At 43.8% G+C, this 23,224-nt stretch overlaps 1 long non-coding RNA gene across 3 annotated transcripts; it reads right to left on the minus strand.

Moving 5' to 3' along the window:
- Positions 1 to 14,718: 14,718 nt before the first annotated feature.
- Positions 14,719 to 23,224, minus strand: LOC149335794 (uncharacterized). Of its 3 annotated transcripts, XR_016284543.1 has the most exons (4): positions 22,681 to 23,224; positions 22,469 to 22,592; positions 20,175 to 20,285; positions 14,719 to 14,899 (listed from the first exon to the last, which is right to left on the minus strand). It is a non-coding gene; the product is annotated as an uncharacterized LOC149335794 (long non-coding RNA). The 3 variants fall into 3 exon arrangements; XR_016284542.1 differs by lacking the exon at positions 20,175 to 20,285 and having other exon boundaries at positions 23,000 to 23,224; XR_016284541.1 differs by lacking the exon at positions 20,175 to 20,285.

Genomic DNA, 23,224 nt, shown 5'->3' on the forward strand with positions numbered 1-23,224 from the left:
TAAGAAACTGGCCGATAAAGGTTCTGAAACCACAGTTGGCTTGCAGAAAGTTGGTTCTTTTTAACCCGGAAGGAAGTGATTAAGAGTAGTGCTCGCCAGGCCAGTCTTTTGGTCAGTGATCTTGTGTAGGTGCGCAAAGATAAACTCGGAAGTTCCGAGAGCCAAATAAAAAGGGCTGCATACGAGCGTAATAGACTACTTTTCATTCCCCCATGATTTTAATCAGTTATATTTTGCCGCCCGTGAAGTATAAAGATTAAAGCTGGCTAGCAAGCAGTGGGACGACTTTTTTTTTTTAGTGAACGCGATCTCACAGGTTGAACTCAATGCCGAACTGGTCGCTTTTCAGCAGAAACGAAAAGCTAAAAGGCTTGAGTATTTCACGGTGTGCGTTTTGAATACTATAAGCTTTATAAACTAATATGTTCTTAAGAATGAATTTCTAATAGTGTATAGGTATGTTTTGGGATAACGAACGATCAGTGGCCAATTAAGACCGGTTGAATTTTACTCTTACTGGTGGAGCAGAAGATAACGCGCGAACTACCTGATAACTTACAGGGCAAAACACTTGTCATGACATCCAGGCTGAAGAAGCGAGGAGGGACAGATGTGGTTATGACATGAGATTTGCTAATTCCCGCGAGCTTTTGTGGCTATCATTTACGAGACGTTCCGGTCAGCTGATCAAAAAGAAAACCAAACGCGCTTCAGTTTGCAAATTTTCTCACATGAGAAAAATATAGCTATAAAATAAAAGCTATATTTTTGGGGCTTAAGGGCCCAAGGGGAGTCAGGCTGTGAGTGAGGGGAGGGCTCCGGATCATTTCGACCACCTGGGTTTCTTCAACGAGCAATGATACTATACAAAGTACACGGCTGTCATGCTTGCCGCTTAAATAGAAATGCGGCCGCCGGGGCTAGGAGCAAACCCTGGTTCCCCGGCTCAACACTCAAGCGCCTTGACCACTAAGCCACCGTGGCGTGGAAATAAGGAAATAAATAAGTCAATGAATAAAGCTTACTTTTTTTTCTCTGCGCGTACTATAACCCATAGCTCGTCCATGTCGCTGCTCCTGTGCCGCAGTTGTGTAACTCACTCTGCAATAATGAATGAATAGTCGGACACCAGCCGTTTCTGTACGGACCCAAGCGCGATTCTAGTCCACAGCTTTAAGCCCGAGCCCGGCCCGGCAAAACAAATCATGTCCCGGCCCGCGGGCCGGGCCGGGCCCGGGCTTTCGGGCCGGCCCGAGCCCGTGCAGTGCACTAGTTCGTACTAAGAGTGGACGACCCTGTACATTCTAGACGAAGAGCAGGAGTTTTCAAAACGCACCAGGTGAATATTGCCCACGTGCTAACTATAGTAAATTGCGCGGGGATTTCGCAAATGTTGAAGATGCTCTGCCTCGTTCGAAGTTCCCTGGAATCGTTTACTTTGCGACGATTAATTCGGTCTACATAGGGGGAGACAGCTAGAAACGTACCCAGGCGGCTGAAAGAGCTTTGCAGTGATGTCGGCTGGAATCGAACAGCTGCTGTGGCAGAACATGCACAACCAGGGCATGAAATTGCTTGGGAGAATGTGGAAATCTTTGCCACTGAAAGAAATTTGTAAGTGTGGCTGCGCCTGGAATCCTTTATAATATAAATGATGCTGAAGACAGTCATCAGAACAAAGGGAAACCTTCACCAGGCTTATGCAAAGTCATTGCCCTGATTAGTTAAGGAGCTGCTTTTCATGACCGGTCCTTCATTTTGAACGAGCAACCTGTTAGGGTTCTGAAATGTCAGTGTGTTCAATATGGTCAGTGACCAACGTTTCATTCTACTATTAAGGCAAAATGGAAACTTCACGACAAAGTGTGCCCTATGCACCGAAGCTAACAGCAGTTGTGCCCTAAGCCCACAATATATTCCACAATTAACATCAAAAAGGTGGCCAGCAGGCTCAGAATCTTTAATTGTTTTGTACCACTTCTTGTCTGAATCCACGCACATTTTGTGTTAGAAAGCATGGGTGGCAGAAAAGACATTAAAACAATTGGTGTTCTGCATTGGTGTTCTGTGGGAATACTTAATTCTGTCAGTAGGTCATGCTAGATGGCGTGGTAATGGAGTGTACCCCCCCTTTAAAACATTCATTTACCTATGAGATTGAACGTCTTTTAAGAGATTAGGGTACTGGTTATAATAGCATAGACATGATGGCACATGAACAGCTTTCATAACTGGCTTGTCTTTTGAATTTTTTATTTAACTGCAGTATTGCTTTCCATTGAAGCCATACTAATAATGATTCATTTCTTCCTGTGTACAGTGCTTCAGCCAGGAAATAAATTGATTGGTTGCAGCTCATTTCCCATGTTTTCATTCCTTGTTTGTGTGCTTAAACTACTCAAACTGATATGATATGCTTTCTTCAATTCTAAGCCAACTTTCTCAATAATAACTCACCTTGTAAGCAATGCATATAAGCAGAAGTAATTCACAAGGCACATTTCACTTGTCCGTAAGTGTCACAAATACTCAAAATCAGTAACTTGGTATTGGTTAACAGCAAGGAAAACCTTTCTTTCATTGTAATAAATCTTGCTACTGTGTAGATATTTGTGTATGTTAGTTGCTGTTGAAATGAGGTCCTCGACGTGAGCATGGTCGGCCGCAATTTCATGGCACTTTGTGCACTGCCAACTTCGTGCTTCTGCTAGCAAGGTTTTTTGAAGTGCTCTTCAAAGAGCTGCGATCATGTATTGTTGGGATCAGCTTAGCGAGAACCACTGGAACTTGCAGAAGCACAATGAGTCCTTCAACTGGGGCTATTTGATCTTGCAGTGTAATGATCATTTAATGTTGGACAGCTGTAATTCAGCTCTTGCTGTCTTACTAATATGAGTGGTAAACACCTTTGACCATGCCCCGAAATCTCAACTTTACAATCCAGAGGTATGGACACGTTATACAAAAAGTGTTTCAAATTGTGCTCCTAGGTATTACATGTTTCGAGAAAAAATTTTTACCACTTTTGGCATTGGCAGAGCAGCAAAGGCGGGTATTAAATTTGAATCAAAATAGTTATTTTACCACACATTCTAAAATTGTCTGCAATTCTTGTTAAAATTTGGGAGTGATATTAGGATGCCAAGATGTTTTTAACATTTCAAATGCCCTTTTTTTGACGCCAAATTTGTCACAACAATTTTGATATTTCTTTTGCTTTACTATAAATTTTTCTTTCTTTTTATCATTCAGTTTCAACACTACAGACAGTCTTGTTTTCTGTTTTACAACTTCTATTTCTTTCCTCTGGTGCACTGATTTCAGCTTTTCACGAGCACTACAATGAGCCCTATATTTCATCACGTAATGACCACATGTTTAAAGCCTGTGTTCTCGCATGTCATATGTTCATTTTATCCACACACCAATAACGACTGGAACTACTTTTTTGCCTTTGTCACTGTGATCGCCAATAACATCGCCTTCAAGAAAGCTGCAACTGATTTGTTCTGTTAATAATTTGTTCTGTTCACCCATTTCTCTAAATAATGCCCTTGAGCCTTGAGAGTGAATAGTAAGGTGATGGAATAAATATTTTAACGCATAATTTCTTTAAATTCAAATTGAATTTTCTTTTCGTGCAAAGAGGGAGCAGCCACAAAGAGAGAGAAAGGAATTTTAATGAGGGAAAGGTGGAGAGGTCGGCCGGTGGTAACATGGCCCTGGCCTGCTACTCCACACAGGGGAAAGGGAAGAGGAGGAAAAGGAAAGTGCGAATGAAGGCTGATGATGGCATAATACAATGAGTTTCTCGGGTGATGTCTGCACACACACACACCACACACACCACACTGGCTGGCACTCGCATCGCGGTGAGTAGACGCACATAAAACTCATAAAACTGGTGTCAGCAAAACAAACACCGACACATGTCATTAACCATGCACGTTGTGCACAGGCGGTCACAGACGAGTATCCAGGCCTGTTTCACACAAAAAGTTGAGCAGGGCCTTTGTCACACGGCACCAATCAGAACGTTTCGTCCTGGCGCCCAGAAGAGTTTCCTCAGAGAGGGGGCGAGAGTCCAGTCGTTTCACGGTCGCCTCCAATGTTGTTCTTTCAGCACTATAGTTCGGGCACTCGCAAAGAAGGTGTCCAATAGTCTCTGGAGTGTAGCACTGTGCGCAATTTGGGTTACTTTCGATGCCGATCTTGTGAAGATAGTGTTTGGTGTAGGCAACGCCAAGCCGTAGCCGGTGGAGTAAAGTCCCATGACGTCGCACCACCATAGATGGCAAATGTAATCGTGAGCCAGCGTCAAGCTTACAGACGCAGTCCTGTTGATGACTCGAATCATGCCAGTGCGACTGCATTGCCGCTTGCATTAAATGCGCCAACAAGGCTCCAATGTCTGATCTAGAAAAGGCTATCTCAATGAAAGCACCATCACTATGTGCCATCCGAGCCTCGGCGTCAGCACGCTCGTTTCCCGCTATGCCGCAATGGCTCGGTATCCATTGAAACTTTATGATATGGCCGCGGTGGAAAGCTTCGGCTAACAAAACCACAATTTGTTGAACCAGCTGCTCGCATGCCCTTGGTTTTAGATAAGTTTGTACGACCTGCAGTGCCGATCTCGAGTCGCAGAATATAGTCCATTGCTGCGCTGGCTGGTGACCAATATAAAGGACGGCTTCTCGTATGGCTGCCAATTCGGTTGCCGTAGAGGACGTTTTGTGCATGAGCCTGAAACGGTGACATGAGGCATTTCCTGGCACCATCACCGCTGCAGCTGAAGAAGTGGTCGTCACGGATCCGTCCACGAAAACATGCTGGGTGTTAGTATACATAGATGTAATGTATGACAGCGCCAGCTGTTTCAGTCCGACTGTTGGAATGTGCGTCTTCTTTGTTATCCCTGGGATTGTTGTCCGTATAGATGGTTTTGGTACTGCCCAAAGTGGCACCTCCGCAATCTGGTGTGGCGCATAGTTCGAAGGCACCGCATTGCGCCGCATCCTAAGGGCTCTGGAAAAGGCTGCATCTGGACGCGCCGCACTAATGTTGGTCAGGGGGTGATGACGATGCCTGGTCAGATGCCGCAAATGCACACGAAGTGGCTCCTGTTGAAAATAAATTCGTGCTGGGCAGGCTCGGGCCTCATAAAATGTGCCCCATGTAGAAGTTTTACATGGCAAACCCAAGCATACTCTTAAAGCACGAGCCTGCGCGCTTTCAAGCACATGCAGGCCTGATAGTCTGACTCCCGAGAGAACGGGTGCACTGTATCTGAGAAGACCGACTACCAGCGCCTGGTACACATGTAGTAAAGATCGCTCAGAGGGACCCCAACATTTTCCTGCCATACACCGCACAATACTTGCAAAGCTGTCGAGCTTTTTCTTGAGCACAGAAATGTGCTTCGTCCAGGACAGGTCACGGTCTATCGTAACACCTAAGAATTTGTGATGTGTTACGTATGGAACAATTTGCCCGTCGATTGTGACCGGATACCACGCCATTAACTTGCGTGTGAAAGCCAATGCTATGCTTTTAGTTGCAGCCACAAAAAGCTGCTGCTGTCAGTGGCTTGACAAAGTGACCCAACAGGTGATGACAAATGCAGTGTATATACGGAAACACTGAATGAAAGGCATGGGCAAGCCACCATGGTGGCTTAGTAGTTGGGGTGCTCAGCTGCTGACCTGAAAGATGCGGGCCTGGTCCCGGTCTTGTTGGCCTCATTTCAATGAAGGCGCAATGCTAGAGGCCTTTTGTACTGTGCGATGGCGGTGCACGTTAAAGAACCCCAGGTGGTCGAAATTATCCACAGCCCACCACTACAGCGTTCCTCATAGTCTGAGTCACTTTGGGACGTACAATAAACCGCATAAAACCAAACCATAGACAAGCATGGGCTCATTCTGCGTGGTCATAAACTGCACACACATACTCATTACAGCATACTGAACAGCAGAACAAAAGCATGTGATCAAATGTCCTATATACGATACAAAAAGAAGTAGGTGAATGAGCAGCATTATTTAAAGACGTGGGGTGAAGCAACAAATCATCCATTTAATTTGCACAAAAGGAAGAAAGTTGATATATGGCACCCACCAAGCTAAAGGATAGACAGGCACTCCAACATAATCACCAGTAAAGAAAATATATTAAGAGGAAAACGAGGTTTCAGGCAAGTTTGACACTTCAGATGTAACTGCAGCGCAAACACCCACATTCAAATTAAGGAACACACGCATACATGGATGCTGCAGCAGCTGTATGTGTGTCTGAGATAGAAACAGATTTATTATGATGCAACATGAAGCGCCGTGGATATCTTGTGCCAGGGTCACCAAAGCCATCTGGTCCATATCAGCTTGTCCGATGCTATGGGTAATGCTGTAATTGAAAGTCAATGGGGTTCAGCTTAAGTTAAGGGCAGCGCAGCGAGCTATGGAAAAAAAAATGATAGATGTAACATGAAGGGATCGGAAGAGGGCAGAGTGGGTGAGGTTACAAACATGGGTTAATGACATCCTAGTCGAAATCAAGAGGAAGAAATGGGCCTGGGCAGGGCATGTAATGTGAAGGCAAGATAACCGCTGCTCTTTAAAGGGAAACTGCATAGGTTTTAGAAATCAACGAGCTTAAGAGGGTCGAATGTGTGAAACTTGCAGGTAAAGCATGCGAAGTCTTTTTGGGCTAGCACTTGAAATAGTCAAGAAATCGCCGATTAAAATCCGGACGCCCTTCAAGCTTCTCTGCAGCGTACAGCGCCAAGTGGGGGGCGCATGATGACGTCATCGAAGGCATGGTTACATTTCCAACGCACAAACGCCTGCTTTGAAGGAAAAAAACCAACGTCACCGAAGGCGAACCCTGCCGAGAGTTGTTTGGCAGCGTCTAAAGCGTCAGGGCATGGTGTGGCGCACGACAGCGGTAATTTGAAATCATACCTTCCGTGACGTCACGCTGAATTTTCCTGCACTCCTCCGGTGCATTGAGGAGAAGCGCAAAATTCAATCGTCGATAACGTTACTACTTTAAATGCTAGTGCGAAAACACTTGCCATGCTTTACCTACAGCCTATATAGATTTGAATCCTTGAATATCCCGAAATTCTCAGAAAAGTGCTGCAGCTGCCCTTTAGGGTAACAGAGTGCATTCCAAGAGAAGGCATACAGATAGCAGGGGCAGTACAGAGTTAGTTTGGCGGATGAGATTAAGAAGTTTGTGGGGATACGGTAGCCGCAATTGGCAATGGACAGGGTTAATTGGAGAGACATGGGAGAGGCCTGTGTCCTGCAGTGGGCGAAGTCAGGCTGATGATGATGATGGGGCAGGAAAAGAGGGCACGTTCCAGATCAGCATAGGGATCATAGCAAATGGGGCATGCAGGGGAAGCTCTGAGACGGTAGACAAAATAATTGCCTGGGGTGAGGTGTGTATCTTAAGAGGATGCACTGAAGAGAATGAAGTTGGGGGTATGGTGGGAGGTTTGTCAGGAACAGGAAGGCTGCAAAAGAGATCCTCTCATGTTGTCACAAGAAGATTATTTTGTGCCTTCATGCAAATGTAAGTGCTTGTGCTGCAGTTGCATCTGAAGTATTTTATAAGCATTTCTTAGACATAGAGTTGTTTTAATGCTTACAAAGCATTATCATCATTGTTACTGTTACTATTAATTAAACAAAAAACCCTGCAAAGGTGTCGCAGATTAACCCCCTTCATGGAAGAAATAAGGTGTCTCAATGCACTGATGGTTTGCTGAATAATCCATCATAAAAAGCTGATAATTTCAATCAATATTTCAGGCTTGCAAAAAGAATGGCAGTAACACAACACAACACCACTTGTGCACTAAAAAAAGACTTTCACCTGCTTTAACATACATTCTGAGGCTCTCAAAGGGGGATCTGGCCAGGTTAGTGCACTTTTAGGTGAAATATGCCCACTTCATTGCTACCATGGTATCATCATGTTCTTGCAAACATTCCATTCTTTTTGACTGAACGGTTTCAGGAAAATTCTGTCATATGATTTGATAAGCTTTGATATAGGCCATTATTGAAGGGAAGGCAAAAAATGCATTGAGAACTACTGACCAATTTACCTGTTATTGATTCCATCCCAAATACTAGAAAAATTCTTATTTGAATGCATGACAAGATTTTTTAACATTATTTTTTTTAATCATCAGGAAGGCGATATTACAAGAAGGGGCATTGCATTAATTCTTGACAAATTTGCAGCTGAGCTGTATTCGTCATTTGACAAATTGTTTAATTGCTTTTTTTCTCAGTGTTCAGAAAATCTTTGATGTGACGAAACATAGGATTTCACCAAGCAAACTGTACCTGCTTGGCTTTTGAGCTCCCTTTTTCGCTATCCTTGAGAGTTTTTTGTATAGTCGTTCATTATTAAATTAAATAACCAAACTGAACCTGGTGGTAAACTGCCAATATGTAAACTGCTGGGTACTATATTATCTTCCATACTCTTTAAAAAAATTTAATCACTAATGGCTTCAGCTCGATAACTTCAGGTGCTTGGTCTTCCAGTGCATGGACAGCACAGTTTTGCTCACAGATCAAGTACACTTTGAGTCAGCAATGCATTAGTTGCAGGAAAACATAAATTATATGCTTAAATCATTTTCTGACAATGGAATTTCAGTTAACGCACAAAAAAAATGATCTCTTTCAGGAATATTTCAAAGGCTAACAGATAGAGTGGTATTTTACTTAACCGTGGTTCTCTCTCCTGCAGCTGTAATTCAATAGAATATGTGAACTGAATCAAATATCCTAGCATATTCTCTTATACTATAGTGGTAGCTTATTATGGTATGTTTGTGTCACATTACGGAAGATTCTGTGGTTGCTCTTTAATGTGAAATTCTTGGCTCTAGTAACCATGAGAAAAAAAACAATATTAGAACTCAGATATGATACTCTTAGATAAGGTATTACAATATTTGTTTCAACTCCTTCATGTTTGCCATGTGGGCAATATAGCTTGAAGAATGTTTGAAATGTGTTTTGAATAGCTGTCTTATGTCACCAAGTGTTCGCATTTTCCTGTTTCTAGGTCTTTCCATAGTCTTTTTTACAAACAGACATTACTCATCATTTAGATATGAAACTTTTCAACAAAATCCACTTCCCATCGGAACCACAAAATTTTTGCTAGGTATAGGAAGGCAGCACACTGGCATATATGCACCTGACAACTTTGGTGGATTACACAAAGAGCTCTTTACTGTACCATCTGTGCACAGCCTAAAGGGCCAGCTGAAGCTGCTGTATTATTCTTCAGTGTTTTGCTGCATTACCACGCGCAGTCTTCTGGCAGTGAAAAAGATGTGTGTGTGTGTGCGCACGTGCAAGTTAAATGAAAGTGCCTTTCCAAGATGGCATCTTTGGAAAGAACATAAATAAGGTGAGGCTGAAAATGTTTAATCACGGCACAATAGAATCTATGTCATGAAAAGCAATTCTACTTGATAGCACACTTCTTGCAAAATCACATTCTCATTATTGATACACTAGGATCAGTATGACTGTAACATATCAAAAAGGAAAAAAATTAATCTGTATTTGTTGTGCCTGTAATAATTGTTTCTTGTAGCTTTTGCTTGTTTTGATTCTCCGGTAGGAGTAATTGCACAGTTTGCCCTTATGTATCTACAATTGTCCGGCTGTTTGCAATCTTTAATTTAATATTGTGTGAATGGAAGAAAAACAGCAAAGAGGTCTGTTACACTGTCAGGCATTCATTTATGCCTTATCAAAAATGTGTGGGCAGAATGAGTGCAGTACATTTTATTTCTTTGCTCAGTATATGACCTGATTTGAAACTTTGCAAGCATTGTTCTGAACATACTGATTTATGATTGATTTAAACTGCAATCTGGGCCTTTAAATTCTTTTACAGGGGCTGTTGGCTCTTATTGTACTGTCTGCATCATTTTTTCAGTGAGCACAGGTTCATCTGATGGTATGTTCTTCCATGCTTCACCTTTAATGGGGGAAAATATGTGTGCTTTACACAATTTTCTTGCCTCAGCAGCTTTGATAACAACTAAAGTCAAGAGCCTTCAACCCAACATCTTAACAATAAGCAAATTTTTTCTAATTCTATTTAATAAGAAAAGTTCAGCTTTGTGATGACCAAGTAACCATATGACCGATGTCCCACATTGCAGTTCTAATCCCTACTGCATCTCTCTGCTTGATGAAAATGCCATCATACCTTTCAATGAAAATTAAGTGGGTCTTGTACTGATACTGCACTTACTTGAAGGAGCTTTAAACCTTTTTTTCTACAGTCATGAAGGCAGTAGCTGATAAGCTATAGTTCAGGTGAAATATAATTTGCTTTCACTTGCAAGGGAAACATCCTAAACTGAGAATTTGACACAGCTGCAGCTGATATGAACTAATATTACTCAGTCTCAACCAGAAATCTGTTGGCCACAGTTTCAAATTAAGAATCATAGCTGTTTGCTAATATATGATGCCACACCTTCTCTTGCAAAGCAGCTTCACTGTTCGAGCTGGAACCAAGTGAAACTGTGTAATCAAAACTGAAGTGTGCCTGAAATATCATTGCAAATTGTTCTAGTTAATGACATAATAAAAGCCAAATGTTTGTCCTAGTCAATAGCAGGTCAACTTCACAAGAATGGCAGATTTCGACTGGTCACCAGCTATGGAAACCACAGGGTTGTGAGTGATCTCAGCAGGGGTCAGTTGGGATTTGCCAGACTAAACTGTCTACATTTTCAGTTGATACCAGTCAAAAACCTGCAGGTATTGCAGCACTCGTAGGCGTGGCTGCGAGCGCTCCTGGCCCGTGCAGTTTCGCCCATTTGGGCAACCCAAACTCAGTGCACTGCAGCCGAGAGAATCACAATTTGAGGAATCTAAAAACTGATGCGGATATTATGGTCAGCTATAATAAGAGGCATTACTGTAACTGGTAAAAAGTTAAATATTATATATTCATTTACAAGCCTGCGGGTTAAATAAATATCGTAGCTGTATTTAATCTATTTAAAAAATTGCCACATTCAGTGAAACACTCTGTAGGCCATCACTTTTGGACTAATTATAGCTTGTAGAGTACTTTCTGGAAGATAAATTAGGATTGGCATATATACTTTGCAACTGAAATCTCTCACATTCACCAGCTGAATTAAATTTTTTATTTTTTTTTTTGTTTCTGCAATACACACTTTACTTATTTTCTTCTTCAGTGACTACTAAAAATTTCACATTTCAGTAAAAACCAGTTCAGCTGCAAATGTCGGTGCACATACTACGACGCATTTCGCTAGTGATTACTTCTCTGTCGCAAGCGATCAACCTGTGCCAGCTCGCCCCGCTACCCATGCTTCTGGCCGAAAACCTCAACTGCAGCCATGGAATCAGCATTCTTGAATATGCATGACATCTGTGGTCATGTTGTCCGGGTGGTGATGAACGTGATTTGTGTGCATCTGGGAGAGACAATATGAAGTTAAATTTTTTTGGGCTACACACATGTGTGTACGACCTAAAGTGAGAGTTGAGAGTGCACTCAAGTGTCCACATATAGTTGTTAAATGCACCAGAGCATCAAATGCAACAAAACACATTGCTGCAGAGTTTTTCATAGGACCGCAAAAAAAAAAAGTAACAGCCAGGAAACGTAGCAGATGAATGTTTAGCGTGAAAAAAAATTGTACACCGTTGCCTGCAGTTTTTTTTTTATTATTATGACGTGTGCGCCATATTCTTCTCTGGAATTAGCAAGGCTGTGGGTTCTCACGATCGTTCTGCATGAGCAAAGAAAACCAAACAACACAAGTGATGAGTGTGCTTTTTTTTCCATGATGCTATGCCAACTATATATACAGCTCAAATGTCGATTCCGTTTCTGAGCAGCTGTCTGTGGAAGGGTTTTAGCAGGTAAGAAGGAGCAGCCTAGAGCGTGCGAAGCTGTGGTACGCGTGCTCCTCTTCGCTGTTATAGCGGTGGCCACATTAATCCCATAGGATCATCGCCTATTGGAATCTCGAAATTGTGTATCTTAAAGTGCAGGTGACAAGAATAAAGCGGATGGCAAAAACAAAACCGTCGGAGCCAACGCGTGCAACCGCATCTCGTAGAGTGCTGCTTGTGCCGTCTGCCGCGGCATAGTTTCGTTTTCGCGCGTTAGGGTCGTTCGCGCTGGCATCACAGCGGCGATGTAACTGTGCCAACAGCCGCACCAAAAATCACCTATTCTGTAAGCGTGCTCGCTTTGGCGTGGGGGCTTCCCGCCAGAAGTTGCCTAACACAGCGGCGGACAAGCACCGATAGAGTGTATATAGTTTCGCTTTTTCTACCCGGCCGGCACTGACATTGCACACGCATTGAACGAATGCCGGAACGGTGTAAACTATCACCGCGAGGCGACTTCCGCGGCATGCGATGCGGAAATGATGCAACAATTGCATTATGTAACAGATACAGGCGATCGAGTTTCAATTACGTATACATGGGCTTCGATCTATGGCAGCTGGACTGGCTCATAAAAACGAGGTAAAACGCAGCAACCGCGAACGTAACAGTGGGGTTCTACTCGAGGTTTGTTTTGCAGAAAAAAAAATCAATCCTTCCACTTTTGATTGTGATGATAGAAGCGCCAGCTGCGGAACAACATATAACGCGTGCTTCCATCTCGTATCGATATCACCGTTTCGCTGTACCGCACGCAGGCACCACGATCAGTGCTTTTAGTGGCAAAACCTATTGTGCACGACACTTCCTCAAACACACGCACTCACGGTGAACTCTCGTTGTTTCGTGCTCGCTTTCTTAGCTCAAACTTTTGGTCAAATTCTATTCGAACTGAGGGTGCCAAGAGTGGACACGCGTGTGCGGCACGGTGGTTTTGTAGCCGCGTGCTCTCTTTGAGCAGTCTTATATTTATGTTTGTTGCGAGTAAACTTTTGAGATTTGCGCCAAGGCTTTTGAAGATGAAGACAAGGACCATCACGTTTAGAGCCACATTGTGCGCGCGCCATCGTTGCAACGCCAAGCACCAATGGTCGGGCATACCTCGACGTCTAATACTTCAAACTGTTAAGGGTCTGAAAATTTGTTCAAATCATGCCGATTTGAAATTAAGGGTAAGGGGACCGAAAATAGTTCTTGACACAGAGTTCGAAATAAAGAGAGCCCGACCAGAGGGTTTAATTCATTCACATTATGCGACCGCTCATCAGCACTGGCAGCATTAGCGGCGCCTCATGCGATGCCACTCGATCGGCCTTGCATGTTCTAAAATAAACTGGCCCCACGTCGTGACAGGAGCTCAGGGGGAAAAAAAAGAACTGCAGTGAAGCAGTCGCAAAGACCACAACCCACACCAAGCAACACGCGCATAGTGCATGTAATGGCCTTTCATAGGCTATCGGTCCGGGGGCTGTCGAAAGCACGATGGCCGCGTGCAGCACGCTGCATTGCCATGCTTCATCATCGGTCAGGACAGGTAAACTGTACGGCCGTTGAATAAGCGTGTACTATCGGCAGTTTTGTCGCAATGAAACACGAGATTTTGACGGGACCGAAGTACCTTTTCGTAAATACCGCAGATTTGAATGAAGCGATTTCCGTGTGTGTACAGTACACACCGTACATACCTCTCGGGCAATAATGGCCCTTAGCAGCTGAGAAAGGCTAGAGCAAAAAAAAAAAAATTAAATCTGACATTAACAAGTGATGCGAATTCAATCAGCCACTGTTCTGTTTGAGGAAAGATAGGTCAAAAACGGTAAGAGAAGACTGTAAATCGAATTTACCAAATATCATTCTAATCATTTAGGGCCTTTTATTAACAGGTGACGACCAACATTACCCAGTTTGTGCACCCAAAGCATCTGCATGAAAACAATTCCTGCTCAAAAAGTGCCTTCAAAAGAAATATAGTTTGCAAGAGACTGAAGCTACCGTATAAAAATTGGCAGATGTCTTGAACCTGAAAACAATGGATGAACTAGCCACGTGATGTTTTCCATGTCATGTTGCATGGCATGAATTAACATGGATGTGTTTTCTTTATGCTCTGTCAGAGTGCAGTTTAGGGAGATACCAATTTCACTAACTACCAGCGAGAGCCAAGCGCTACAGAATCTGCCTCATTTGCAGTGGGTTGGAACCCCAGTAGTGCTAGGACGGTTGCCTAGCCTTATTGAAATACCTACAAAGACCATCCAGTTAAAAGCACCCAGATTACAATATTCAGCAAGAGCTTTCCTAGCACTGTCAGTGCTGAATGAGGTGGAGGTATAGGCAGGAGCAACCGACATCAAGGGATGGTGCTATCAGAAAAGGTGTACCTACGTGTAAAAAAAGTTGAAATTGGTCCCTCCTATGCATTGAAGGTACACGTGCAGCACCCACAAACATTCATTACCTGATCTACATTTTCACTGGGCTTCAGTACCCTTTTAGCAGTAGTCTCGGAGCAGCTTGCCAGGGAAATTTCTTTTCCTCATTAACTTTGTGCAGCATTTTCTGCTGCAGGGGCATAAACAGAAAGGCAATATGCGGCTCTGCAGAGGAAACAATGTGGAGGCTGGGTATGGTCTCAACCGACTGTTTTGTAACATGATTTTTCTATAGGGCCAACCAAGTTGTTAGTAACCTATTCATATGCTTCATTAATCACCGACAAGGCACGTTGGTAGGAATACTTTATTTGGCACAGCAGTTCTGGCAGCAATGGGTATATTGTCATTCTGCTTGTAGGCCAAGGTGCAGACTTGTGAGCACGTTCTTGAGCCAGTAGCCTGGAACGATGGATAGGTGCCTCGGACCAGAGAATGCTGCGTCATGCAAGGTCGGTTGCTGCAGTCCCTCCCCTAGTGTCAGCCATATGCAGGGTTGGATGCCATGAAAAGAGAAAACAAAAGTGGGCAAGCTCAGAAAAGTAAAATGCAACTAATAAACCACAAAGAGAAACCCACAAACAAATGCACACACACACAAAAAAAAGGAATGCATGCAAGAGAGAAAAAAGATAAGGGCATCTCCCAACTGTGTTCAGGAAAGTAAAAACAGCGCTAAATTCTACACAAACCACACAGAAAGACAGACAGGACGGACGCTGCCGTCTTTCTGTGTGCCGTCCTGTCTGTCTTTCTGTGTGGTTTGTGTAGAATTTAGCACTGTTTTTACTTTCCTGAACACAATGTCACACCAACTAGCCCAGCAAAAGGTACTGTTAAACATCTCCCAACCGACTATCGCAGCAGCCTACGCACTCCTGTAGTGGCCTTGTGCATGGACATTTGAAAGATCTTAAAAAAAGGATAAAAGCAACATTGTTGAAGATGTGCTGGAAGAACCACACTCAAAAAGAAGTGTGCACAGAGCTCAAGAGAGAATGAAAATAGTCAAGACAAACAACGAAAGGGTTTCACTGGGTCAGACCAGTACTCATTAAGAGAATGAAATTATCAGGTTCCAAGCCTTGGCAATTAAGCTTGGCCAGCCCACAACACTGCCGCATTTCCTTTTGCGGCTTCCGACGCTGGCACACAGGAGGTCAAAAGCTCCATATGCTAAACCCAAAACCTTAAAGGGATACTGAAGCAAAATCTGAAAATTGAACAAAAACGCTGAAAATAGATTCTCGGAATGTGATTACACCGAAATCTAGTCGTCACTGCGCATATTTTTCAGCGGATGGTTTTATTTTCGATGTTTCATGAGCGCGCGCCAAGCCCTCCCGGTCAGCGCGAGATGAAGAGCGTGACGTCATGGCACCCTCCCGCGGCGACAAGTATGGCGGCGCCCTTCGATGCATGAAACTAATGAAACCTCGCTTCGGACTGATTGCGTCGTTGTTACTGGCTTCTTCAGCGCGGTCACTGGCCATAAATGGGCCACCGGTCTTTCGCTTCGTCTCCTGTCGCCCATAAGAAAACTTACGAGTAATAAATTTGCTTTATTTTTTATTTAGAGTGACGATTCTGCCTCCTTTAGGCTAAGCGGGATGTCGGTTTGTTGACAACAATGCTTCTCCTCCTAACCGCCAGATGGCGCCACTAGTCTGAACATCTTCGCGCTTCGGTTTTAAAAGTGAGAATGTTAGAAATGGCGTAAGGTCCGGAAAAAGTTGCTGCATTTAGCGGACGTAAGCGTGCATACGGTTATGGTATGTAAACAGCATCAATTAACATTTTGACATATCTGTGTACGCCGTGAGCAGACGACAGACATGGAAAAGCCGTGAGTAGCGATGGCAATCGTGCTTCTGCGGGAACGGTGGGCGCGCGGGTGTAATGACGTCTAGTCGCAGCTTCCACAGGCGGCCGCCAGGTGCAACGATACGGCAATAAATAGTGAAAAACAGCGTGTTATCCACCTTTTTCGCTAAAATGCTTGTCATATTTATCAATTTTAGCAGACAAGCTCTTGTTTACATGCAAAAGAGCAGCTCCAAAAGTTTGGTTCAATATCCCTTTAAAATAGGGGCGACATCAAATTTTTGGTTGGCGTCTTTGTTTCAAATATTGCATTGCCCCAGGGCACATACACATGCTGCACGATTCATATATGCACTATAAATAATTTATTACCGCATTACTTATACTGAGCGGTTTCGCTTTCCGAGCGCTGGGGTGCGTTATGACGTCACTCTCAAAAGCAGCAACCCTGGTCACGCGGGCTCCAAAAGTAGACAAAGGGACTGCTGCGTCGTCTGCTCTCGTACACATGCTGTACATAGCAGGGCTTTTCGAATTGCCGGCCGGTACTATGACATGCTTAGCAAAGCCAAGCGGGTGAGGGGCAACGTCGAGTTCTGAAACCAAGCAGCTCACTTGGGACGATCTCAGTCGGAATACGCGATTTCAGCGTTGTATTTAGCTTTGGAACACTCCGCCCATTCCAAAAGGATAAAAGGGTGCAACAATTTCTGGGAGTCTTTGGTGATCTCGCGAGTATATTGCGTATTCACAAGCAGATAAAATTTGTTTTGTACAATGCATTTTTAAAATAAATATTTGCTTTCCTTGTGCTTTGCTGCGTATGAAATTAGAGCTAGTTCTCAGCAATGCTGCTGTTCCTGTTGCAGCTTGAATAAGCCCTTGTGATCTAGATGCCAACTGAAAGCAGCATCTGCTTGCATTGGATGAAATGCTCCCAGTGCAGTGCATTGCTGCTATCCACATTGCACATAAAAGAAGAATCTAATCCCACTCAAACAAATATCTTTCCGCGTGGTTTACATAGTAGAGTTTCCTTGTGGTGTGGACGGAATAACAAAAATCTGCGGACAAAAAGACTAAAATGTAGCCGTTAAATGCATTCCTGAATTATATATGCTATCTAGGCGAGCTGAAGCATTCAACAAAAATTAAAACTGGACGTCCAGCAAGCTACTCATTTTGAATTCCCAACGGCCGAAGCGAGAAACATAGTGGCGATAATAATGGACAGTATACATGATCAATTCACAGAAAAAAATGAATGAAGCCGCAAAAGCTGCATTGAAAAGAGATTTGCTTCCCGTGTTTGAGAAAGCTCCTTTTACGAAGTCAATCTTTTTATAACAGGTGGCTACCCTTTTCTTCTTTTGTCCCAGCATTTGATGTTCTCTGCCAAGTGCGTGTCAACATCAAATTTTTCATTTTGAAGCAGATAATAGTAATAAAATTCAGAGCAAATACAACTGAATAATCTAGAGTAGTTCAGATATCAATACAGGTAGTTAAAATTACAATACAAACATGCTTCCTCAAAATGCAGCAATGAAACAGAATATTCCACACCAATATTTTACTCCTCATAATTTATCACATCCTAATGCTTACTGACTATCTCAATGAATGAGGGGAAATCATGTAGAATGGTAAAATTTGCCTAAAGCATAACTGTGTGCAGGGAAAAACCTGACAGCTTGAATTTGCAAGCTGGCAAGTGGAGATGCTCTTGCCACAGTTCGCACTGAAAAGGCGTATGACGTGATGTGGCACACTGCTGAGAAACAAAAGATTATACAAAAAATCAATGAACAGCAGCTTAAGCTACAACGCGAGTGAAAGCTTTAACACGACTGTGTCTTCCACGCTACCTCGTGACACCTAGAGACAGGTCCAACCGTGAAATGCTGTCCCAGATGCATCATTCTTGACGGGACATTGCCCGCTGAACTCTTGTGTATGGGTTTAACCACACTGGAATCCCTAGCCATAACGGGCCCACAGATGCTGGCACATTTCAATTCGGAATCTCTGCAGCAATTTCGGCAGCTGTTTTCCTTCTCACCAGACGAAAAGTGCCTCAGTGAACTGGGCTCTTAGATTTGGAAGTTGCTTAAAATTATGCTCACAAGTTCCTGCTCTCTTTTAATGGTTCATAAGAGTGGTGGCTTATGTGCTTTTACAGAAGAAACAAAGAGCACCACTTTGAGAAAATTCTGGAAAATTATCTAAACGAAACACTCCGCATGCTTTCAGGGGATTCATAAACTGCTCATTATACTGCCAGAGATTATTTCTGGCTTTCAAAGGTTGGTTTTTCCATCAGTGAAAAGTACTGTCGTTTCCTGCCTTTCTTTCCCATGAAGGCATCCTGTGCTCACTCTGGCATCCCTTTAGACAGCAGCAGTGCCATGGGACAAGCACCAAGAGATTTCCATAAAAAATATCAGCTTGCTATGACCTTATCACAGCTCGAACCGCAAAGAAACTAGCCTCTATTTGTTTGTTTCTGCAATGGCCTACAAGATTGACGAGGCCTGAGAGCAAGATTTCCAGATTGATTTTGATGCCACGCTAGGGTGGCGTGGCTCCTCGCATGAGTACATTGAAAGTGCATGAATTCTGCACATTGCTATGACTACGGCATATTCCACAGAAAATACTTTTGAATGCAGCTATGTCTATCCATATGTACCAGCCCAAATTTACTGTCGAGTCCGGGAACCAGTACAGAACGAACCAGTATATACAATGCTCACATCATGGACGACAAGGAAAAGACACCCAAAACAGACAGGCTGCCATGCCTTATACATGTTAGAAGAAAAAATATGCCACGCCAATGTGAACAGACCGTGTGCTGGGCACTCACAGTACCAAAGAAACTTGCGGCAGACCACTGCGTTAATTTCAGTCAGTCCTTTTTTCCAACCTGGCCACTTTCTTGATCGTATCCCTCAATTCACTCATTTTTACAGGTAAAGAACATTCCCCTGATGATTCAAGGTTGCTACACACCCTGTAAAGCCATCACAGCCCTTCAGAGAAATATAGCAGAACCTTGCTATTCTGTTCGTGGTTGGTCTAATCTGCCGTATAACAAACCCAAAACTTATGTGTGTAACGCTATTTTTTTTTCACAATATAAATCCTGGATAACTTTCTGAAACGATTCCCTGGTGTACATGTCCATAATTTCATCAAATTCTGACGGCATGGTGCATTCAGAGACCAAGAGGAAATGCCAGCCAAGCTAGTCATCATTTTTCGATACTTTGCCCAAATGCACCTGAGCACTGCGGAGAAGGCTATGAAAAAAATCAAGGAGACAAAGCATCTTACAAGCAGCGGCGGCTTCTCCACACTACACAAGTGTAATGGGACAAAGTATCTGAAAATGCCAAGGAATAGTTATGGACTGGATGTGCGATGAAGCTCCAGCCCCATGAAAAACGAATATATGGAAAGAACTTGCAAGCGCTAGAAAAGGAGCTTTCCAAAATTTGTGCCACCACACACACACAAAAGTTTTAATGAAGTGAAAGTTCCAATAAATGCCAGGGTTAGGAAATGGCGCAAAACCTGGACATGGAGACAATCGTGTGCAGACCAGCAATCAAATTTTGCGAAGCTCCTAATTTAAGCTTCTTGCATAAAACAGCACTTGCAACATCCAAGAAAAAATAATAAAAGAAGGAGACAAAAAAAAAAGGGGGAGGGGGGGAAGGTGGCAAAAAAATTTGCAGACACCATCGCGTCAGGATTTTGCATTCATTGAAAAGCAGAGTGCAATCACCTTGAAATTAGTGGGTGGCCAAGCGGCTGCCTAGGAAATTTCTCAGTGCCCTTAAGTTCTTACGCAAACGATGATACACCACCCAGCTTGCAATATGTGACAATGCCCATGGGAAAAAGGAATATTACACACCACACAACATTTGCAGAGGAGGGAATGGCCACGAGCATTTTGGAGCAGTCTTTGTCGCAAGCCAAAATTCCATTAGGAGCAGTTTTCCAGTTTTGTAGCAGGTGACCAATACTGAGAGAAGGTAAAGATACGGATGTGCCAAGGTTTAAAAAACTACTGGCTGCACTGAAGACGAACAGTACACCGTTTTTTTTTTTTAAATGCATATTATTTAAAAGGAAAGTTCACAAGTGCTCTTAATGCATACACCACAATGACATAATAAGACATGTTGGTGACATGCATAGCCTACTTGCAGCTGCTTGACGCGTCTGGAAAGAGAGAACTCTTCCCTCCCATTGTAAGGAAAGGGGGGTGCCTGCCTGTCCTCCCCACACCCAAGGCCCGTCACTAACCTGTTTGCAGGTGCTGGTGTACGAGCAGCCATGACCCTAGCCATGCAGATGTGCCCATTGCTATAACTACTGCTTATCGCTGTCACATGACTTGGCCTTTCTGCAGCAGATTTCAGTTTTCCTCCATGCGCCGCACCTACCATTGCTGTGCTGCTGGCTGATCTGTGCCACTGTGCAGCTGTGGTCCAGCCCCATCTCATTGCGTTCTCATATTACCAACATTTTCATGGATAGCGTGCTTCCGAAATGAAATAAGCTGCAGTGTGTCTCACATCAGGACGAAGCTCTCAGTATTGACAGCCACGCTGCCTGTGAAGGGCTCTTTGCAGATGTTCTGCAGCAGGATGGCGGTGTCATCATTATCATCAACTTGACTACAACCACTGCAGGGCAAAGGCCTCTCCAATTAACCCTGTCCTTTGCCAGCTGTGGCCGCCATATCCCGGCAAACTGCTTAATCTTATCCGCCCACGTACCTTTCTGCCGCCTCCTGCTATGCTTGCCTTCTTTAAGGACCCTTAAGTACCAGCGGTTATTTTGCCTTCGGATTACATACCCTGCCCAAGCCGCGTTCGAGGCTGAATGGTAGCTATGCAGTTAAAAGGTTTCGTGTGCACATTTTTAAAAATTGATCAGGAATCATTTTTTACCAGGTAAGTGGATGTATTCAGGCTGCTTTCAGTTTGGGCATACTGCCGCTTTGCACATAGTTTTTCTGCAGTGCTGCGAGGTGCGCCTTAACGAGGTTTCACTGTACTTATCAGTAGTAAGGTTGCTGAATTTGATGCGTCTCAATGTGAAATCTGAACTGACTGATACAGCTCCAGCAGTGAGGCCCATGACCCAACTATAAAAGTCAAGTTCTGATCTACTGCTATACGATGCATTCAGAACAGGTGCTGCCCTTGATGGCCTCACAGATAACTTTGACAACAATGGCAACACAGACATCAAAGTTTGCTCTCCACCATTGGTGCCATGTTTGCTGCTGCTCTAATGTCATTTTCCACAGTGGCCCACTCACAACTCACCTCAATTCTGACCGCGGAGCCAAACCAGCAAACAACCTGTAAGTGGTACTGTGCGGATGGATCTTATGGCCATGCCACTGCTCTAATTACATCACACCACTTTCTCTCAATCCCATGGAGACATTCCTAGCAATGGTGGGGGAATGAGGAAGTTGGAGCACTACAAAAGCCAAATGTACAATGACCTCGCTCAAAGCTCTTGCCCAGAACTCAAACAGCACAGGCATTTCTGGCTGAGCTTAGAACTTTTCTCATACCCAAGTTGACAGCTCACCAGCCACACACACACCGCAACAATCACACACGCCAACAATGCAAGATCTGGTGATATGATGTTAAGCCATCTGTGTTTTAACCAACCTGAAATTCTTACCACTCAGTCCAGTAGATGAACTCTGTTCTCTCCGGCGATACACCCAGCCATTACTGTTCACAGCTATGGTAAATGATCATTTTGACGTCTCAGATTTCCTCATCAAGAGGCATGAGGGCAATTGATTAACTGTTTGGTTCTTGGGACCAAGAGGCATTAAGCAATAACTAAAATTTCTGGGTAAACACTCCCTGAAGGGCCACAGAAAATCCTCCACCAAAGCTGCAAATTATACTGTTTGAACAGGAACTAGTTTTTGTTGTTTATCAGTTTATCTGTACCTCAACGGCCCACCTCCTTCAGGCGTCTCTGCAGCATCACCTGTAAAAAGGCTTTAAGCTTAGAGGCCTCAAAAGGAAGCTTGCTTTTCCAGTTGCCTCATGCGCTCCATGCTAGTTAGCTACCTGGGTCCAAGCACCTTCCCCATGTAAAGCCGATGCTCAGTGCAGGTGGCACAGCACTCGTTTTAAAATTCACAGAAGGTGGAGAACTCACCCTGTGGCGCCTTTGCTGCTTCCGCATTTTATCGTCTCATTTGTTCAGCCTCTGCACCAGCAAGCGAACGCCGGACTCGATGCAGGAATCGGGAACTGCATTTCGGTTTTTCAAGTGCTGCTACCTGAAATGAAAATAAATTTAAAAAAAGAACTAGTTTAAGCGCTCCAGACACCGCAGCGTAATCGCTTATCTCGCCGCAATTAGTGTACCTGTTTCGGAAAGCGGCTCGTATGGATTCACAGCAACACAACTGTAAAATGAACCATTAAGTCAGTATTCGACACACTTTCCTAGCAGCGGGGCCACAAAACTCATCGCATAAACGGTTAGCTCAACTGGGCTGTTAAAAGTTTCCCGCCTTTTATTCGGGCGCGCGCTAAAGCTGGTAATCATGCGTGTTTTACATGAACAAGAGTTACGTTGGGTCGGGCTGACAAAAGGTACAAAAACATACTAGGCGCATATTCTTTTCTGTCGAACTGCACTGAGCTTTTGAGCAGAACTCAGGATAAAAGAGACGAGTCTCACCTTTAGGGCCTTTGTGCCCACTGCCGGGCAAGCGGGCTCAGTGCTAGTCCTAGGTTATCTGCAAACACAAAATATTTGGGCGCAAGGAAGTTGACAACGAAATGCCGAATGTCAGATAACAGGCAGTCACTCAATGCATACAGTAAGTACATACCAAAAGACAGAAATAACAGAAATTGCTCACGGGCAAGCGCGCGCGGCTCCCACCGACCCACACCGACCGGC

This window comes from Amblyomma mixtum, chromosome 7 (assembly GCF_055824585.1).
Source record: "Amblyomma mixtum isolate Tamu chromosome 7, ASM5582458v1, whole genome shotgun sequence".
Taxonomy (NCBI): Eukaryota; Metazoa; Arthropoda; class Arachnida; order Ixodida; family Ixodidae; genus Amblyomma; species Amblyomma mixtum.